This window comes from Agelaius tricolor, unplaced genomic scaffold, assembly GCF_023055355.1.
Source record: "Agelaius tricolor isolate 1412-34295 unplaced genomic scaffold, bAgeTri1.0.p SCAF_7, whole genome shotgun sequence".
NCBI classification, from domain to species: Eukaryota; Metazoa; Chordata; class Aves; order Passeriformes; family Icteridae; genus Agelaius; species Agelaius tricolor.
The window spans coordinates 16,549,923-16,570,923 of NW_027269267.1; the positions used below are offsets into that span (position 1 = coordinate 16,549,923).

Genomic DNA, 21,001 nt, shown 5'->3' on the forward strand with positions numbered 1-21,001 from the left:
GTTCTTCTACTTCCCCTGAGTTTCACCTTGCGCTTTACACAACACAAAAAGTTCCCTTGCAGATACCAATGCAGATTCTAAATGAAGAAAGTAAAAACCCTAATTTGTGACACTAAAAAATATACCTGCTAAATATGGAATCAGAGTAGGTATCAACACATCTAGGTTACTAAATCCTTCTTCTAAAACTCCCTCCCTGCTAAGAAAGAATACAGGCAATGTCTTCAAAGTAAGTATTATGCACTTTTCATTAACTTGGATTCTGTTTCTTTAAAAGAAGGGGTGGAGGCTACTTATCTTTAGATGCTCTTTATCTCTTTAAACCAAAAGTAAATCATTAACACCAGTAAGACCTGCAGACCACAGGTATTTCAAATATTTATGGCTCTGCTGACTGATCGTACGAGTCTATATGAAGTATTGTCATCAGCCCAAAAAATGGAGCTTTACTAATACCCAATCTTCCAAGAACAGTAAAAAAGTTACACTTGATTAACCACAAATTTACCAAATCCAGCATGTGGTTTCTGTCAACATCCAGGAGGTAATAATAAGAATAGAACAAGAACACTACAAATATTCTCCCAAAGACTCTCCCCATGCAGACACAGCCCCCAAACACAGAACTGTTCTCACTGTCTTTGAGTGAGATCATCACTTTTTCAGACCTAGATTTCAGTACAGGCCTGTTTTGTACACTTTGACAAAACAATGTTTATTTAACAAAATACCGCAGAAACTAAAAGGAGCATAATATCATGCCATGTTGACAACAAGACAGTTGTAACAAGAAGAGTAATTTAATACAAGAATAATCTACCAAATACAGATTTGCAAGTAAAACCTAGTTTAGCTCAAACTTGATGTTATCATCCTTACACACAAATTTCTGGATGATTTGTGACAGACTAAAGTAGTTCATTAGAGTAGTTACTCAAGGTCTTAAAAACCTAATAGCTTTACTAAACAGTAAAAAGAGTATCAGAACAGCTAAAAACAAACTGCTTTAGCTAACCAAAAATCACAACAGTTCACTGAAAATGACTGAGTAATAAATCAGCCATATGTTAAAAATAGTTTTTTTCTAAAAATGTCACATTCATTACTCAAAGGGCACAAAGCATGTACCTAATTTGAAGAACCTAAAGTGGGTACTTGTCAACAGAAAAGGTCAGGGTGCCAGAGCAACTAATACAGGGCTGAAGGACTTTTCACCCACAATAGTTCACATGAAGTGCAGAAAAATTAAAGCATTCCATTCCAACCATGTCTTAAGATTGTTTTCACTGAATATTGAAAACACTACTAGGTGGTACCTGTCTGCTAGAACACAGGAACCCAGAAATTTCAAAAATTATTAAGTTATAGCTGTAGTTGCAACTTGTCTGTGTTCTTATGACTTCATCTAGTCAGGAGTGATTATTCTCATTTTACCAGAGAGCTGTTTAAGTATAGCAATCCAGCTGTAATGACAAATTTGAACTGTGGGAGCAGAAGAAGGCAGGTACAGAAGGGAAAATAGCCAGCTTAGTTCCCTTACATTCAAGGTATTCAAAGTGAGCTTGCCCATGATATAGAATTGGGAGGAGCTGTTGACTTCTGAAGGCAGAGACGCCCTGCAGAAGGATCTGTGCAAATCAGAGAGCTGGGCAGGCACCAGCCCTGTGAAGTTTAACAAGGGCAAGTGCCACGTTCTGCACCTGAGGTGGGGCAATCCTGTGCTGGGGAGATTTAGATTAGATATTAGGAAAAGGTTCTTCACCCAGAGGGTGTTTGGGCACTGGGACAGCTCCCCAGGGAAGTGGGCACAGCACCAAGTCTGACAGAGCTTGGGAAGTGTTTGGACACTCTCAGTCACAAGGTGGGATTCTCAAGGTGTCCTGTGCAGGGCCAGGAGCTGGGCTCTGTGATCCTTGTGGATCCCTTTCAATTCAGGACATTTTATGATTCCAATAATTCCCTCTCTTCCTTTCAATTGCTTCAAAAATCAACATGTTTAATGTTGTGAAATTCTCATTTAAGTTTACTAGCAGAAACAGAACATCCACTACCTGCTTACACCTTCAAACAATTCATCTGCCTTTTACTTTTTTTTCAGACTTCAAACATCAAAAAAACCCTATTACCTTTTGACATTAGTCTTTTGAAATAAGCTTCTGTAAAACTGATCTAATAGTTATTAAGTGTAATTTTATCAGTTTAAATTGAACTAGAATGGAAATTGAATAGGGTGTTTTCAGTAGCTTAAAAAGTGCAGATTACTTGATTCATTCATCTCAACATTCATTAAGGGTTACAATTAAATTGTTTTAATATGGAAGTCTTCCTGAGAAGGCAAAGACATTTATTTCTGGTCTGAAAGCATTTCTTTACCTGACACAAAAGCATAGAACAACACGGAACTACCACTCTCAGAATTTCCTGATCTCCTTCAATTTATTTCCATTGATTAGCACACAAACACGATTAACAAGAGAATCCTACACTCAACACCAAATAAAATGCCTTGTAAAAAGAACTGATTCTAAATTATATATTTTCTTTAATACACCTTGTATCTGTCATAAATATGCAGTGTGAACAAGTATTACACAGACTTAGTTGTAGAAAATAGACAAAAGATTAATATTGAAGACACTGTCACAAGATCTTCTGCTGCAAAATAAACCCTATAGGCAGTAACAGTGACTTTTCATTCTCAGGCAAGTAATAGAAAGCACAAATTCATGTTTGTATGATTTCCACTTATGACATACACCTTTACAAAAATTAATGAGCTTAAAACCTGCTGATGCTGATCTCTTTAATTCCACCATATATTAATTAAAATGCTAGCCACTGGGAAGTGCAGCAGAACAACAGTAGAGCTTTCATATGCAGAAGATGACTAACAAAGTAGAACTTCCTACACCTCCTACCCACCAGCAGAGCCTAACAAATAGTGTCAGTTTTGCATAGAGGTATCAGTCTTCTAGAGATGAATGATTTCCTGCATGTTCCTTTCTTTCAGAGTACCTGATCAATGCATTATTGTCTCATCTGAAACAAGCACTTGAGTATCGGCATCTTCAGTTAATTTAGGATAGACACCTCGCACTGTTCTGTTTTCTGGGATATTTGACAGGAAATAAGACTTTGGGGAGTAGTTTTAGTTCAGTATTTCATTTTATTACTGTCACCATTATAGATAAGCTATCACAGGCACATCTTTCAACAAAAATACCAAAGCTAGAGTTTTTTTAGTCTTCAAAAGCTGACTGTGTATTGCAAATATCTAAAGGTAAGTGGTAAAACATCAGCTGGAATAAAAGACAATTAGCTAATTAGTTTCAGTCCTTTTTTACTTTCTTTTGTTCAATTGATAAGACCTAGTCCACTATAAATTTCAAAAGATGTTTACTTAGTACTTCAACTGAAGAGCTTCAAAACCCTATTTGAGGAATAAAACTAGGCAGAGAAAGAAAAAAACAGAAAGATTAAAACCCCACATGGCATGCAAAAGAATGCTCTTAAGATCATCTTACATTTACAAACCATATGCACAGTATTTCTCTAACATACAAGTGGACTATTTATAAGAATATAATGCTGTTTGAGGAAAAATTTGTAAGAGTTAGGCTTCACTTCAGGGTCACACAGGGCTTGAAACTTCAGAGAAACAGAAATTGACTGAATTGAGTTTACACTTTTGTTTTCCTCTAGTGAAAATGAACATAAATGAAGTACAGACAGACTTTTTTCTATTTGATACAGCACACAGTTGGCATCTAAACATGAAGTTCTTAAACGGTAAAAAAACCACAGAAGTGTAGATCTTGATATTTCACCAGGATTTTTTTCCAACCATAATTTTTTTTCCTTCCTCTCTTTAAGCTCCTACAACACTTGCAGAAGTTCTCCCCAAAAATTTCAGAACTGTAGAAGCCTATCAAACAGAATAATCCATGCTGGAAAACCCAAGAACTACAGAGATCAGGCTGTCTGCAAAACAGAGTAGAAGAGCAGCTCTCATTAAAGGTGTATTTCCCAATACTGAAAAAGCAAATTAGCCTGCTGTTTCTGCATGACAGTATTTTAAAATGTGTTTATAGATGTACTACAGCAACACACTTCCCCCTCCTTCCCCAGTCCCAAAAGAAATGCTTCCCCTCTTGGTACTTCCACATCCTATCACCTCATTCATCAATTATTGCTTTGCTTTTTATTTTCTGTATTTCACATAAGTACAACTGAACTGCAAAGCTAGAAATGTAAAGTTTATGCAATTATGACTTAATTGCTACCAGGCCTTTAGTCTTCAAGAGAAGAATATTGAGATCATAGTGGGGTTTTGTGTCCCAGTTAGAAGAACAAATGCATTATGCAGTTGAATAGCTTTAATTTCTTTAATACAAATGGACAAAACAGTGAAGGACATTACTGGAACTTTAGGGAGAAATGACAATTATCACTGAATGAAAGAGCTCAGCATACCTCAGTATTCTATCTTAAAAGCAGTCGACAACCTAGGGAGACTTTTTAGGTTTGGTTTCTATTCAGTATTCCTAAATGCTGAACCATGAACTCCATAATCAAAAAGGAGAAAATTAAGGAGTTCCAAACAACTTCCTGTGTACAGAGATAGGAGCAGGGACACCGAGGAGGGCTCAGAACATCCGATCTTATGCCACTGACAAAGCTGCAAAGTCTATCTAAAATGTCTTCTCAGTATAGACACCAGCAAAACTCATTTCCACTTAACCTCAACCTTCTGAAACAAGTAGAACAGATAAAAACTACTGCTGTTCACATCCTTCAGCTCTGATTCCATTAAGCTGTGCCTCTGCTGCAAGAAATACTTACAATAGAGGGATAGTTAATAGCATTACCAGATAATTGGGGAAAATTATGTTGTTTATTTTGCAAAAGGACTACTTGATTATTATACTGCTTAACTAAAAGAATCATTAAAAATAAGTGCCAAAGAAAATACTGACCACTTTTTAACCTTAGAATTGTATAAGCAACAGCATATGAACAGTGGGGAATAAAAGACTAAAGGTGCCATCCTGATCAGAGCCAAGTAATAAAGATGAAAACCACACAGTAACTTCAGATACAGCCCATAATGTTCACAGTTTATACCAAGAAGCATAAGCATGCTACAGATCTCTGTTTTCTCAAGGTTTGCTCCAGTTTGCATTTCTCCACCTTCTTTCACAAATCTCTTAAAGGAACACATGCAAAACAAGGCAATTAAATAAGCCCATTCATGGAAACCAATGTATATTTTCAGGTCATGCTCAGTACAACTCCTTATACAGCACAGATTTTTATTTTCCCACTCTTTGCAAATTTAATATATTTTATTTAATAACTTTCAACGATGTTGGTCAGTCATTTATACCATAGTGCACAATGCTTTATTACCTGAACTCCTTGAAGGCACAGGGGCAGTGTATTCTTTTCCACAATTCTAGAAGAGTTTTAAACAAAAAGCTTAGAGTACTAGTTTGGAAACAGGGGCTCTCAAAAATGTGATAGAAAATATACAGTTTTCATCATAGAACAAATGCAGGTAAGTAACTCTTATTTACTCAACACTTTAAATCTGTTTCTCACTACCAAAGGACAAATTCCTGTTTTCATGTAATTCTTCTGTTGTGAAAGGGAAGGGTCATAAGGATGTGTGTTTAACATTGTTTAGAGTTCAATTCAGGCATGCTGGGTTCACAGTATTTTAGGAACATAGTAATGAACCAAAGTAAGCCTTAGTCAATGGCTGCACCCTAGAACTTACTCACCTGGAATTGAGAAGAGTTGCTACCTTGACTTATATTCCACCTTTTTTTAGCACTCCAGTCACAGCTGTACCATAAAGAGCTAGCACTGGCACATGCACAGTTTTCTGCCCCCCCCCCCCCCCCCCACTACTGACATATTAATTTGAAATCAATTTGAAAACTTATATGTTTCTCCTTCAGAAGCATTACATTATTTCTCTTAGATACTGCAGTGCAATTGATCAACCCCTGCTTTCATCTCTTTTTTTTTTTTTTTAGATTAGTTTGAGCTGTTTCTCCTCTTCTGTTTGTTTTGCTTCTAATTAAATGGCAGTATTGTTTTCCTCAGATGGAATTATTAGAAAGCATCTTGAGTTATAATAAAAGTGATAAACACAACATCCATTACTTTATTGTGTATTATTAAGGAACAATATTTTAAAGAGAATGTCTACTTGTCTTCATCTAATCAGAGAAAATGGAAAAAGACTTATCAAATTGAAGTATGTACATATTCCAAATTACTTTCTTGAACACTATTTAAAAACAATTCTTCATGTTCCAGTAATCCATATACCTTTTGGACAATTTCTCTTCAGCTCATGTATCTGGAGGTGTTTTTAAAAAACAGTAACAACAAAAACCAAGCAAAAAAACAAAAAAACAAAAAAAAAACAGGAGAAAATAAGCTCTTAGCGTGGTATTATTTGTAACTTAAATATTCCATTAAGGCATTCTGTAATTTAAAATAATCTGATTTTTGTAACGAACAATTTAATAGCTTGATTTATAATAAAATTGAAGAGCATTAACGGTGTATTTTGTAGATTTTTGTATTAATAAAGTCAATCTTAAAGCACACATCACAGGACATTATCTAGCTTACAGATATTTAGGTGCTCAGCACCATTTACTGTTCCACCAGTAACCCTACAGAACCTAAACATGAGCACACACTACACTGCAATAATATCCTTGTCCTTTTGCTTGCAACATGTAACTGGACAAAAGCAGGGTTATCAAACATTGAAAAAGATCTCAGCTTTCATTATTTTTCTTCCAGATTGAAACTTCAGGTTAAAGCATACTATGATGTCACTTCTGCTGTGGTACAATGCCAAAAATCTGTTCTATGTAACTACCAGGCATTTGCAGACATTAAGCAATTCACATCACGTTCAGAATTATTTTTGATTTACAGCAGAGAACTTCACCACCACAGTCAGCCATATGTAATTTTATCTGTCCTGCAGTTCCTCAATAAAATGGCAAAGTCTATTAGAGAAGGAAAAGGAAGTTAGGAAAAAATTTACCATGCATCACACAAATGTAATTGATCCTAGAGGTCCATTTTAATCTTTATCTATCATTGCACCTCAAATAAGATCCAATTATTTCAGCTTCACAGGTAGACTGGCTTTTCAACCCAACAGATATGAATGAGCCATGAAATGATTTTAAAAAAATGTAAATTAACATTGCCAAAATATACATGTTACATACCAAGCTGTCAAATCCCACACTTTAAACATCAAACTGAATCTGCAGCTCCCCAGTTTAAATCTTTAGCACAACACATCCTCTCTAACATTAGCAACACAGCCCAAGGACTGCTACCCCCAGTACAATGCCACACTTGAGCAGTACAGCTCACCTGGTGTTCCAGCTCAAGCAGCAACACTCCAGGCCAGTGGGAGCCTTATCAACAGGGGCAGCTTCTCCCCACAGCCTCGTACCAGACCCTTCTGGACCACATGGCCCAGAACAGTGCACACAGTCTTCCATGGCTCTCTCAATGTCAGAGCAGATGAAAAATCTGTAAATATGCTCAACAGAATAGTCTCACTTTCATCCCTGCTTCCATTTCACTACTGCAACCCAGCTTCCACTATTTCATTCTCAGCATTGTATGCAAAACCAGCTTTAAGGGTAGGAAATATACCATATTTTCCTTTCTAAGTATTAGCTACATTCACAACAGCTTGTAGAAAGGTAGAAGTGGTCAGGTCATTCATCTGTACAGTAACTTCCAGAAGCACAAATTAGGCTGGGGGTCCCATCATACAGCCCTTACCTTTGAGAGTCAACCATGTAAAAACACATTCTTATTTTCATGCATTACAATCATAATGTTACTTCCACACTCTGCACCATCATCCTTGTATATTCAATACTAGAAGTTATTCCCCAAATTTGGGGATCTGAATGGTTTCAGATTGCTAGAAGAGCATGGGCTTGGCAATTTGGGCCATTTGGTGGGAGCTGCTATGTTGTAACTATTTCTGCACCTCACAAATTACAAAGAGATTTAAAAAATCATTAAAATATCAGAAAGCGAGCAAGAAAAATTCCAAAATACTTTGATAGTCAAAAGTGAAAGTTACTACTCTTATTAATGAATTACTTTAAAAACTGAGCTATTAAAAAGAAGAACTAGGTGTAAGAACCACTTTTTTTTTAAAATTACCCATTGATTTTAAAGTGGGAAAGTAAATTTGCTAGCGTAAACAGTTTATTTATTTTTTCAATAACTGAATGATCTCTTCTCACTAGCATTGAAGCTTTATGTAGATTAATTCTTTAAGGACAGCATACCTCCTCTTGCTTAATTTCTTTGAAGAGCAGCAAGATAACAAGCTTGATCTGCCTTCCATTCTCACTGAAATAGCCAACAATAGCTCAAATGTTATTTTAAGTGACTATAACTGGAACAGTCAAACAAAAGGTCACCCATTTTACTGGTATGGAAAAATACAGGATTGGCCTCCAAGGCTTCCAGGGCTGTTCAGTAGTTTGTATGATCAAAGGCGAACAGACTCTGACCTTAATACAAGTATCTTCCTATCTCCCCTCATCCATACATATTATTCATATTATTTGCAATACAATTTTAATCATTGTATTTTACAGTGATTTATATAGGCAGTTGTGATTTATCTCAGAAGAAGAAAAGAAAACCAAAACAAAAATCTCCAAGCATCCAAACTTATAGTTAAAACAATCCTAAGTTTCAAATACATTAATTACAAATATTCATTGATTTTTTTTTCTGTGAGTTACATCACATCATATTATTGAGTCAGCAGAAGCAACTGAAAAGCAACTAGGTTAATAGATGGAAGGCCATACCATTTTTTTTTTGCTGATATGTTGTTCACTCACAGACCTTTAGGCAACTAAAACGTCAATGAGTATAGAATTTACTGAAACAGATTTAATGATCTCCAAATGACAGGAACAGCTATTTGCTTGGGAAAAGCATAGTCACAGTTCACCTTCTGAAAATACTGTTTTGTTACTATTATTGTGGGCATCCCACACTGTCACCTTCATACTGAAATCTGGTTTTATTTACACCAGTAGTAAAGATTTTAAAGAGAGTCAAGCAACATATTTGCTATACTGAAGCTACAGATTTCTTTAAATCCTAAGCTGAAAGAAAAACATTTGAGCCCTCCAATTTTTTCAAGAAATATTTCAATTATTTCAATTTGATTTGCTGTGCTACAGCACCTAATTTCTCTCTAATCCCCCTCATTTCTATATATAGAGGTTCTGTGTTTGAAGCTCCTCCTGGCTGGCTGGCAGTCTTCTTCCTTCATCCAGTTCATGTTTTTGTCACTGATTTTACAGGATATGCACCACCTCTTACATCAGAAGATGTTTTCTATGCCACCTATTCCTCCTTGCTCTTGATGACGGGTCTAAGCCCAGCAGTTCCCCAATTCCCTTAAAGACAGGAAATTCTTTACAAACCTAGGTCAAACAGGTCTCCCACAGTAACTCTGGGTCCCATGACCATCCATGAGAGTACCCTTGCTTCCACCTACAGTAACACCCCCAAATTATCACCCCTGTAACTTCCCTCCCATCATGCACATGGAATCCCCTATTGCAGCAGCATCGTGGCTCTCCCACTTTCCATCTGATCTTCCCTGTACACAATGGCCCAGCAGAAGGCAGCAAATGCCATGGTGGTTATTATTACAGGCCAGCCACAGACACACAGACTGGGGTTCCCCTTTTCTTGCCCAATCTCTTCTCTAACCACCTGCCTGTTTCTGTCAGACCTGAATATGCATGCAACAGGCCTGGAAAACATGCCCCCTCTGCCAAAGTTGACTAGGAATTGGGCAAGCAGTTCAGGAGTTACTGGCAGGGTGGGAGGACAAGCTAATGGACAGATGGATGGACAGATGGATGGACAGATGGAACAATTGCATAAGCAACCTTCCCTCAAACTAAAATAAAACTTTGAAGTCCCACCTGTTCCACAAAGCATTTCATCAGCACTAGCCACTCCCCACTCCAAGGTTTTCTGTTTTATAATAGGCTCTACAGCATAAAGTGGTAGCTTTAGTCTGTAGACTTAGCAGATCAACACATTCCTGACTGTACATCATGATGTACAGCCACAGTGCTCCATAAATAACTGCCTTTAAACACAAGCTGTACACAAACAAGATTTCACAGTTAAGGAGAAAAAGAATGGTTGCATAAAAACATTATAATGGCATGTAATTTGAAACATCCTTTGTAGTAATAATGCCAGCAAGGAAAGGAGAAAAAAAAAGCATGAGCTTTTGGGGTGGTTTTATTTTCAGGTTCATTTTTTTTTCTTTTTTTTATTTCTGTTGGGGGGGGTTGTTTTGTTTTTCAAGAAATACGAAAAGAAGTAGAGAAGTAAAAATAAAGACTACTACCAATTAAAGGATCTGCAAAGGCGTCTTGCATCTCAACAGCCTAAGATTGTGTGAAGGGATAGAGAAGAAGCTGTGCTAGATGAACAGATGGATCAGGAAAGTGTGAAGAGGTCCATAAGGTAGACTAAAGTTTTAAAGCATGAAACTTCTGAAGCCAGCACAGATTCCTGTAGGTGTTTTCATAAAAGGATTAGTTAAGGTGAGGCAAGTTGGGGGTTTCTTTGGGTTTGAAAAAGCTTATAGGTGCTATGTCTACATGTCTGGAGTGGTGGATTTGGGAATACTCCATCCTTGTCCAACATGCAAGGCAAGACTGGAAGCATTTTTGCAGAGGTTAAGCGAACAACCTGATGGCAACATTGTGGATGCCATAGATCAAGAGTAGGAACAAAAATAGAGGGAGATCAGAGCCAGGAGAAAAGGCGGGGAAAAAAGCCTGCTTGCACCAAAGGCATTAGCTTTGTTTTAGTTAGAATTCTCTTTTCAAGAGCTCAAAAGAAAATATTGCAACAGTGTCCTTACCATGAGCTGAGCAGGGAAGTTTGTTTGTTCCCCGGAAAAAGGAAAATAATTTAGTTTTACACAACTTCTTCCTACTGACATTTTAGGAATAAAAATACTTCTAGGAAAACACTGCTTTTGAGCAGAAGGTCTACCTCGAAAACCTCCTGAGGGCCCTTCTCCATCACTGATGTTAATTATCACTTCAAAATACCCCATGCAATCCTAGTAAAAACAGCAGTAGAAAGTAGGAGAGTGAGTATTCTATATTTATTAATAGATACAGCCTCATTTCAGTAAACACCCATCTTGCAATAAAAAAAGGTTATCATTAAAAGTAGTGTACATTCTGAGGGTCACAACTGAAAATTAGTAACAGCTACTGTCACTGCTATGACAATTGCCTAGTTTTTGACTAACAAACAGCTTTAATTTTTGGATGAATAATCCCATCTATAAATAACCCATAAGCACAACAAACAATTTTTCATCTCAAATGGTATATAACATTAAAAGCAAACTTGTTTTAGTGTATTGTAAACCTATGCTCATCTCCTGCTCATCATCATTACATTTATATTTACACAACACAGGAAACACTGAAGAGCTTCCAGTATGCCTACCAACTATTTTGAACAACATCAACTTGAAATATCAATTAAGATATGTTAAAACCAGTTCCATATCCTATATGAGATGCTATATGTTTTGACAACTTTAAGATTTCTTCACCTCTGAAAGGGGTCACAAAGTCAGATGGGCCTTAATCCTGCATACACTCCTTTATAAGCAATGCAACTAAAGTCAAACACACAAACACATGCTGAACTTACCACATGCACAAATATTTGCAGAGAAGGTTTAAGTGACTCCAGGGAATAAACAAAATGCTGCCAAGTGTTCAAAATCAAAAACCAAAAAGGAAAATGTTGCTGCAATTTTTTTTTTTTTAGCTACTGGAAGTTTTATTGAACATGAGAGGTTAACAGGAATTTAGAACAAGTGTAATAGGTCTGACAAGAAGAGCTCTAGCAACAGCTGACTACAACATGCCCCCACCTTCCATGCACCTCGGTTTTGCTATTAATATTTCAGGTAACAGCTAAAAATGCAGCCTAAAAACAAACACAAAACCAATCCATGCCAAAAACAAAACAAACAAACAAAAAACCCCACTCTTACCATGTTAAAAGAAGCAGAATGACCAAACTACACTATATTTATTCACTGAAAATGCCTGTGACAAACCTGCAATTAACATATGCTGCAACACACAAGATAAAACAAATCTCAGTGTGCCTGGTATGAGTAAGAGCCAGCAGAGGGTAATACCCAAATCCTTCTAGCACACTTCTGTCGTCTACTACAGATCTCCCACCAGAGCACCATCCTCTTCACCATCACCTAGAAATGCATCCAGATGAGAAGAGAGAGGAGAGAATAGCAGCACACACCACCAAGCATCATGAGCCCCCAACACTCAGGCACACTGGACCTTCTGCACTACACCAGCACAGTGCTGGTGTATCCTGAAGCAAACACTGGGAGCTTTTGAGAAGTGAATTACATGAAAAACACACAAAAATAAATATGACCTTCTTAAGATTAGGAAATATAGCAGCAAGTAGAAAGCTTATAAACAAAAATTTACTATGCTATCAAGTTTAATTCAAAATATCCTGTGCTTTAAAAACAAATATATAGAAGTACAAAGTCCCACTTGCTAGTACAAAGCTTAAAAAGCTGGCAGTTACTTTGCAGCCATGAAATCAGATTGGTTTAACAAGTTAAAATATCACCCAGAATACCACATACAGGCCAAACAGAAGGATCTACCCTCTCAAAGTCAGGAAGTGATGAGACTGAAAATCCCTCAATGTACATTCACTTTGCATATAAAGTGGGACTTCACAGCTGAGAACTTTACAGCTCACTTCCTAAGCACTAACTCAAAGCAAACCAAACACACTGAAAAACTCTGGGTGTTTCTACACCAGACAGCGATCCCATAGAATCATAAAATTAGTAAGGACTTCAAAAAACATCAATTTTAGGATCCCAGCTTCTCTGAATGTGATGATGAATTCAGCCAAAACATACTTTTTCACAGAAATCATATTAAGTGTAAGCTGTTTCTCCAAATTCACTAAGAAATTTATAGCTCCTACAATACAGGATGACTTTTAAACACTAACACCTAATTATGAAGAGAAGAAAGGAATGAAAAAAGTTTTGGTTTCATACTTGAGTTCCAAGAAAGATTTTTTTTTTTGATACTTAACAGTTGAATAAATATTTTATTCTACTGAACCTTGCAGCCACATGCTCCCCTTCCTTCAGCTGAATACAGCAGTGTGTTACCATCAACATCTGTACTACTACAGTCATCTGTAAGAACACATTGACAGAGACAGTGATACAATTTACCAAAACTATGTGGCTGGCATGCTGAAGATTCAGTTAAAAATTGATTCACACTTTGGGTTTTTCTCTCCCCTCCTTTTATTTTTTTTTTTAATAATATTGCCAGGCAAGTATTTCTTGTAAGTGCCAACTACATCACCACGATAAGATTATATTCTTTTCTCCAAATAAGTGTCAGTGTTAAATTAAGTTGTCTTATTATTATAAATAAATAACTAAATTTCAAGACACTAGTAGGCAATTCCACCACTAAAAGGCTGCATTAAGAATTCAAATTTGAAGCCAGGCTGGAACACACAAACATTGCTGCTGAAGTGATGTTAGAAAAATAAATCTAATTACACTAAAGTTAGAATTAAAAGCTTCTGGGGATCTAACAGTTCAGTATCACAGAAAGTCATCATATAATAACTATAGCTATTCCACATGCACTTTCCTCATTTTAAAACACAGCAATAGAATATTTTTACTCCACATCAGCTAAACGTAACTTACGTCTCAAACTTCATATGACTGAGAAGAGGAACACAACTTGAGAGCCCATACATTCATTTCTGAAAGTTACTTTGCCTAAAGGAAACAGGCATGGAAGTTCTCTAAAGCTAACCTATTTCCAATGAAATTCTCACAGTTGCTTCAAAGAAGGGAGGAAAAAAAATGCAATATTTCTATAGCAACACAGTTTAAGACATGCAGCACCTTTTATATTTATTTTGTTCTTTCTTTGTGACTTAGTCAAGATATTTAACACAACTATTTCTGCCATGCTAAAATGTCTTCATTAACAGTGACAAAGAAATATATTACCATGTTCTAAATTTAGAAAATAGTTAAAAGCTGAATATATTGGTCTTGTGAACATTGAGAACTGTAACATTTTTCCTTAATCCACATTTAACATTATGAAACTGCACAGACTCAGCAATAGGGCTGATGTTGTAATGCTGATTTCCTCCATTTATGCACTATTTTAATGTTTGTTTTAATTTATATTATAAAATTAATGCTCACTGCTCGTGATGCAGAAAGCTGTTATAACCATTCACAAACAAATCTTAATCTAGATACTAAAGTATCAGAGTTAAAACACAGAATTTGGACAGGAAATGAAGTCTATTATTCATTATATTACAAACATTCATCATTCTCATGTTAGAAATAACATCAGAATATTCTGAAGTAAAAATCAAGATAATACTCTAGAGTTTATAGATTTAGCTCATGGGTAATACTAAAATTCTTTAAAATTCTCAAATAGAAATTATGACAAATATAAGGCATTCTTGTTCTTTTCATATGATGAGCACACAGTTCACAATGACACATTTATCCTCCATGTCAACACATTTCCAGAGTAGCTCTCTCTCATTACTGTTTCATGACCCATGTTCATGCTTCACACACAATAAGCATATAACCAAAAAAGGATTTCATAAATAAGAACTTATATCCTAGTCAGAAGTTAAATAGTACCTAGGAAAAACTCTTGGTTAGGTCCTTTCTGTCCAGATTCCTACTGCTGTTATATGTTTGAGAGAGAGTGAAAGCCAGTGCTTGCTTACATGTGAGCAGTTCTCAAGAGCTTCCATATATAGTCAGTATTACAAATAGTTATTTTTATAGCAGCACTGAACTGACTTTTCAATATATACAGAGAGAGTGTCTTCTGCTTACAGAAATTATTCTGTTATTCTACCTTGTACTTCCAGTCTTAGCTCTCCTCCCACTCATGGTCTTGCTCCACACAACAACAGAAAGAGCCACTGCTAGTGTAAGGCCAGCCTGGGACCACAGTTCCCAGAATACCAGGTTGGAAGGGACCCCCAGGATCATTTGGCCCAGCCTTTCCTGGAAAAACCACAATCTAGACAAGATGGCCCAGGACCCTCTCCAGCTGGGTCTTGCATGTATCCAGTGTTGGGGAAACCAACAGTTTCCTGGGAAGATTGGTTATTCCTTCAGCTGATTGCTCCTGTTGTGAAAAACGTTCCTCTCATGTCCCATTGGAATATCCCCAGGAATAACCCATCACCTCTCATCTTTTCCATAGGACTCCTGGCAAAAGGGAGTCTTCATCTTCTTTGTAGCCACATTTAAAATACTGGAACATGATGTTAATTAGATCAGTGCTCCAATAACAGCTTCCACCAAACTAACCCAAACCTCTATCTTATAAAGAGGCTGTCTTTGTACTGATCATGCAGTTTTTTACACTTCCCTGTAGCTGCTTCACTGGTAAAGAAGGTTTATGAAATGTATAATCTCAAGGGTTTTGTTAGGAACATACACCTAGAGTATGCATTTCAGTACTCAAATCTCCTAGTCTATTTATTCCCCCATTATTATTAAAATAAACTGATAGGATCTACAAGAACATTAAAAAGGATCTGCAATTTTTTTGTTTCAACACCAAGTTTTGAAAACTAAGCCAGGGCACATCAGCTACATTAACAGGTTTATTGTAACTCTCATTTTAAAGTTAGACAAAAGGAATCAAAACAATATCAAGTTTCAGTTTCCATAAAATTCCAATCTAAAATGTTAAAAAAAAAAACTTTAACATAAACTAACCATGGATTATATATCAGATTCACTAAAATATCCACATTAAGGTAAAGTTAAAAAATTAGCATAATGCAAATATTTTTTTACATGTGTATTTTTAAAGATAATTTCTTTCAACAGCAGGTAATGGCAAGTCCAACACGCACTGGAGTTAATTTTAAAATATCTAAAACATAGTATAGCATTTGCTCCTTGCAAGGTTCGATTTCTACAGCTATAGATTTTTCCCTGCTCCTATAAGATATGGTCTTTCACCAGTTATAATGTGCCATCCAGTTCTTCTGCATGCTAGAAAAATCTAAGGAGCTAAATCAAGGCAACCAAGATTTTCACACAATTCTGATGTTATTACCTAAATACCACAGTTTTAGGTAACCACTGGGAAACAAGCCCATATTCCTGAGAGTTATTTAATGTAGAGGCTTCTTGAGGCAAGAGATCTCTCCTTGAAGAACATCTTGCCAGAAGTACAAAGGGGGAGATTTTCTTTCCTATTGCCAGATGAGCAAAATGAGAGAAATTCTCAACACCCACACAACTAGAGGTAGTATTTAAGTCTGCACAATAGAAAAGGCCAATACTTTTCTTATTCAATCCACCTATTAAAAATGGCACTTCGTGCTTCTACTACACACGCATGTATTTTATAAAAAGCTTGCTTTTTTTTCCACCAACTGCAGATCTTTTTGCTGTTAAAAGCACACACGCTAAGACAGGAACAGTCTTAATGATCACACTGTTTTAGGCAAACCCAAAAGACAATCTGAAATGCTAAATTTTCACACACACCGCATCTGGGAACTAAATAGTTAAGTGTACACATAGATAGTAAAATAAAGTGGGACTTGTAGATTGTACTAGCCAAGGAGCCAGGATCAGCTGGCCACATACAACTTGATCTTTCATTACACTGGAAGCTGGTGGTGCTTAACAATTCTCTGAAAAACAGCATAGAGGCATGAGGAAAACAAAAGAAACTAAGGACAATTTTAAACTTCCCTCATGCAGTACTGCAGAGGCACTTATGATCTGCGTTTACCAGTGTGCCAATGGATTTTCCCAGCCCTCCTCTGTCATACATTCTCTTACAGCCTGTTTGAGACCTTGCAAAGCTTTACTAGATAAACACCTATTAGTAATATATGATTCTTGCAGATGTGACCGTGACTAATGTATTACCATCCTGACAAGCCTACTGAGTACAAGCCAGGTAATAGCTTCCCTCGCCCGAGGCACAGCACCAGGAATATGCACAATCATTACTAATTTCAGCATGGCAGTGGCAGGCTATTGCTGCCTCTCACAGCTACCTGCCGCAGCCATGCTCGGCTCTGCACGATGCAGACGGCAGGAGGATCTCTGCGAGCAAGGCTGGAGTAGTTCAGCATCAGCAACAGCGTGCAGAGCCCTCACATTCATAGAGAGAACCGAATAGGAGCTCAGCTTCTTGCTCCTCCAGCCCTAGAAAAAGGCATTGCTGCAGACACACAAAACCCTGCTTGAAAAAAATCCTTTTGCCTTCCGTATGCTCCAAGGACAGCAACCGAGGTTTCCCTGCTCACCCGCCAATATAAAAGATGAAAGCTGAGAGCAGAAGCAAGGAACAGCCCAGCGACGGGAATCCCGGCATCCCTCATCTTCCTAGCGGCAAGAGGTGAGGAGCAGCCTTCTCTCTCTCCTGGGTGTTGTCCCCTCTGATGCTCTCCATCACCACCTGCCTACCTCGGAATAACTGGTACGTTTCCTCACAACTGGCACCGACAATGCATAAGCCCAGCAACAGGGTGACTGATTAAAAAAATAAAACAAAACAAAAAAAACCAAAAACCCAAAACCGCACACAAAAAAACCCCCAAATCCACCCAACAGCGAAACAGTGCCTCCGCCAAATCATAATAACCTAAGGAGCATCTTTTTTAGAAAAAGCTCTAAGCGCTTCCAGTGCGACGGAAGAGGGTATCGGGGAGGAAGCGGGGAGAGCTCACCAAGGCAAGGCACACGGGCGGAATCCCGCGGGCGGAATCCCACGGGCGGCGCTCCCCGCACCCCGCGGCACCACCGGCGGGACCGAGCCAGGGCCGCGCCCGCCGGCTCTGCCCCCTCCCGAGAGGGGCGGCCGCGGACCCTGCGACCCGCGGACCCCGCCGGGCTCCGCAGCCTCGCCCCCAGGCCCTTCCCGGCGCCTCGGGCGCACCTGGGCTGGGAGCAGAGCCGGGAGCAGACACTGACCGGCCCCAGCGGGATGGGAGGAGGGCGGCAGGCGGCCGCCAGCAGCGGCTGGGGAATCGCGGCTGGCCGAGGAGGAGAGGGGACGGACAGGGAGCCGAGGGAAGGGGGTGAGGCGCGGGGTTGCCTCGCCGCAGCAGCGGCAGGAGCCCGACAGCCGGGCGGCGACAGGTGAGGGCGGCGGGGGGCACGGGGCGAGCCCCCAGCGCGGCTCCCCTACCTGCGCTCCGGCGCCGCCGCTGCTCTCGGTGCACCCGCTGGCGCTTCCCTACCCGCCGCCGCCGCCCCCTCGCTGCGCTCCCCCGCCCGCCGCGCTCAGCCCACCCCGCTGGCCGCAGGGCCCGCCCCCAACCCGCACTGACGTCTCCGCCCACCAATAGCAGAGGATGGAGGTGTCCCAGGCCACGCCTTCTCCCGCCTCGACCAATAGCAGCTAGTCATGGGTCCGCCTCCCCGCCCCCGGCACCGCCCCCCGGCACCGCCCCGGCCGGGGCCGGCTCGGTTGAGGCGCAGCTGCCGCGCAGCGGGCGCGGGGCGCGGCGTGGTCCCGGTCCCGTGGGTCGCGTCGGGCGGTCCCGGGGACAGGCCCGGTCATGGGGGACGTGGGGACACCTCCGCAGGGGGAGGGGCGGGGGCCAGCCCCCAGCAGCAGGGCGCGGCACGGCCGTGGGGGATGTGTCCCCTGCTAACGGAGGGGGCAGGGGGCTTTTCGTGCGGGGGATTCCGCGGAACGGATGGGCTTCCTCTTTTTATTTTTTTAATTTCTTTTTTTGGCATGTAAGCTGGTCCCCGCCTCCGGCGCGCAGAGCCGTTTGTCACCGGCTGCGGGGCGGGGAGGTGGGAGAAGCGCCGTAGGAGCTGCTGCTGCTGCTGCTGCTGCTTGTGCTGGAGGGGTGGAGAGAAGGAGAGCGGCTGGAGAGAAGGGGATGTTAAAATTCAGTATCTCCGGTGAAAATGCCTCCAGCCCTTAAGCGTTTCTCCATCTTTTTTTACGAAACTCTCATCTGGCCTTTCAGAATCTGGGGCTGGCGCCTGTAAGGCTTTCACCTTTTAGCTTTACTCACACATAATAACAGTTTTAAAGTAAAAGCCACTTTCCAGCCGACATCGAATATCAGATGCATCACGGCAAAATGTAGCTCTGTGAGTTATGGATGCTTGGACTCGACTCCCATTTTCTTGGTATGCTTCAATGGTTATTTAAATTAGAAAAATGTTATGAAGCCCAATGGACATAACATGCTGCAGAATTCAGCAATGGTTGCATATTGCAACCAAAAGAATATTTCTTCTTTAAGAATATAGGATCTAGAAAGATCTGCACAGACAGATAGCAGAATTTAAGGCATTGCAGTGCATAAAAATCAGGCATCTCATTTTCATTTGTTGTTCCACACAGACTGCTTCATGAGCCTTGGGGCACTGAAGTGTTTTAGTTTGGATCAGAGATGCACTTTTGAAGTAAATGCTGTCATCATCTCTGCTAACAGTGCTGTAATTCAGAGTGTGGAGTGGTGCTGGAGTGCATGAAATAGTTCCCTTTTGTATAAAGCTAAACGAATGCATTCCAGCCACAAATGAGCACTGGGTAGGACTCAAACTGAACTAGTCAAAGACCAGGAATCCCTGAGGTGAGTACAGCCTGAAGATCAGGCCCTCAGCACCAAGGGCTGCACTCCACGGCTCTGATAGAGCTCGGTGCTTGCCAGAGAAGTTGGAGATTTGGAGCTTTGTAGTTCAGAAGGAAGGTCCCAGGGGATTTCTAGTGTAACCTCTGATTCCTGGTTCACAGCTGGCACTCAACCGATGCCTAAAAGCTTTGATGCTTAAAAGTCTGCCAGAACTTCCAGTTCGTGTATGGATCATCCCATATTCTTGTGTCAGGAGTACATCACACCATCCACAGCTATAAGGATGACTTGAGCTGAGTAAAAAACGTGCTACCACTGCTGCTGATCCAAATATTGTCAGTGGATTTTGTGGTCCTTATTAATCTCCCTACACCTGCAACAGATTCCAGGATAGAAGGCAGTGGTGCTGCAAGTTTACAATGAAGATAAATGACTGGGTAGTGGTTTAATGATTAAAAATAACTGAATGAACTTCCAATAACATATGTTAGCAATGAAAACATTTTTTTTCTATCAGTGTATCTTGTATTTTAATATGAGGCCAGATTGTAAGAAATGTAGCACACATAAAGTTTTTGTAAGAAAGCATACAGAGAACCACTGTGGTAGCAAAATCAGAGCTTATTTTTTCTTAAAACATACACAAAATCAATTTCTTTTTCTTACAGTGCTTCTCACAGGCAACCAGTTTCATGCACTAACATGACGTAGTTACTCCTTTTACTGAGATCTGTCTAATTTTGGAAGGTGTGTGTGAGAGAAATATGTTATTTGATAGATAAGATAAAACACTTTTTTATAAACTTTAATTTTTGAGGAGCTTGACTACAGACAGCAGTCCATAATTTTACATGTCTGAAATCAAACATCATAGCTCACTTGTCTTCTAGGTTACTTCCATATTCATCGTCATATTTTTTGCCCTCATCTTGTGGTTGTAACAGAAATGTTAGAATACAAGAGATCTTTGTTTACTGTCTCCAAAAATATAAAGCTAATTTAACTCAGTTATAAAGATGGAATTTTCTAATGTGAACCATTCCAATCAGGCATGATGTGGAGGCCAAACCCTTTTTTACTGACACTCACATCTATTATAAAGATTTTCTTTTGGCAAGCTAGACTACATTTCACAAGGTCACTACAACAAAATATAGGAAAAAATAAGTTTTACCAGGTGAAGCAATCA

General features: G+C 39.4%; 1 protein-coding gene across 5 annotated transcripts in view; it reads right to left on the reverse strand.

Annotated features, from left to right (window-relative positions):
- The window catches only part of CDKL5 (cyclin dependent kinase like 5), a 131,413-nt gene extending 112,913 nt beyond the window's left edge, over positions 1 to 18,500 (reverse strand). For 2 of the 5 annotated variants that reach the window (XM_071430445.1, XM_071430442.1), the window contains exon 1: positions 18,402 to 18,500. The gene's annotated coding sequence lies outside the window, so the exon portion shown is untranslated. Of the gene's footprint in view, positions 1 to 17,517; positions 17,809 to 17,940; positions 17,964 to 18,401 lie in introns of those variants that run through there. The other 3 variants (XM_071430447.1, XM_071430444.1, XM_071430443.1) reach the window with 3 other exon arrangements.
- Positions 18,501 to 21,001: the final 2,501 nt, after the last annotated feature.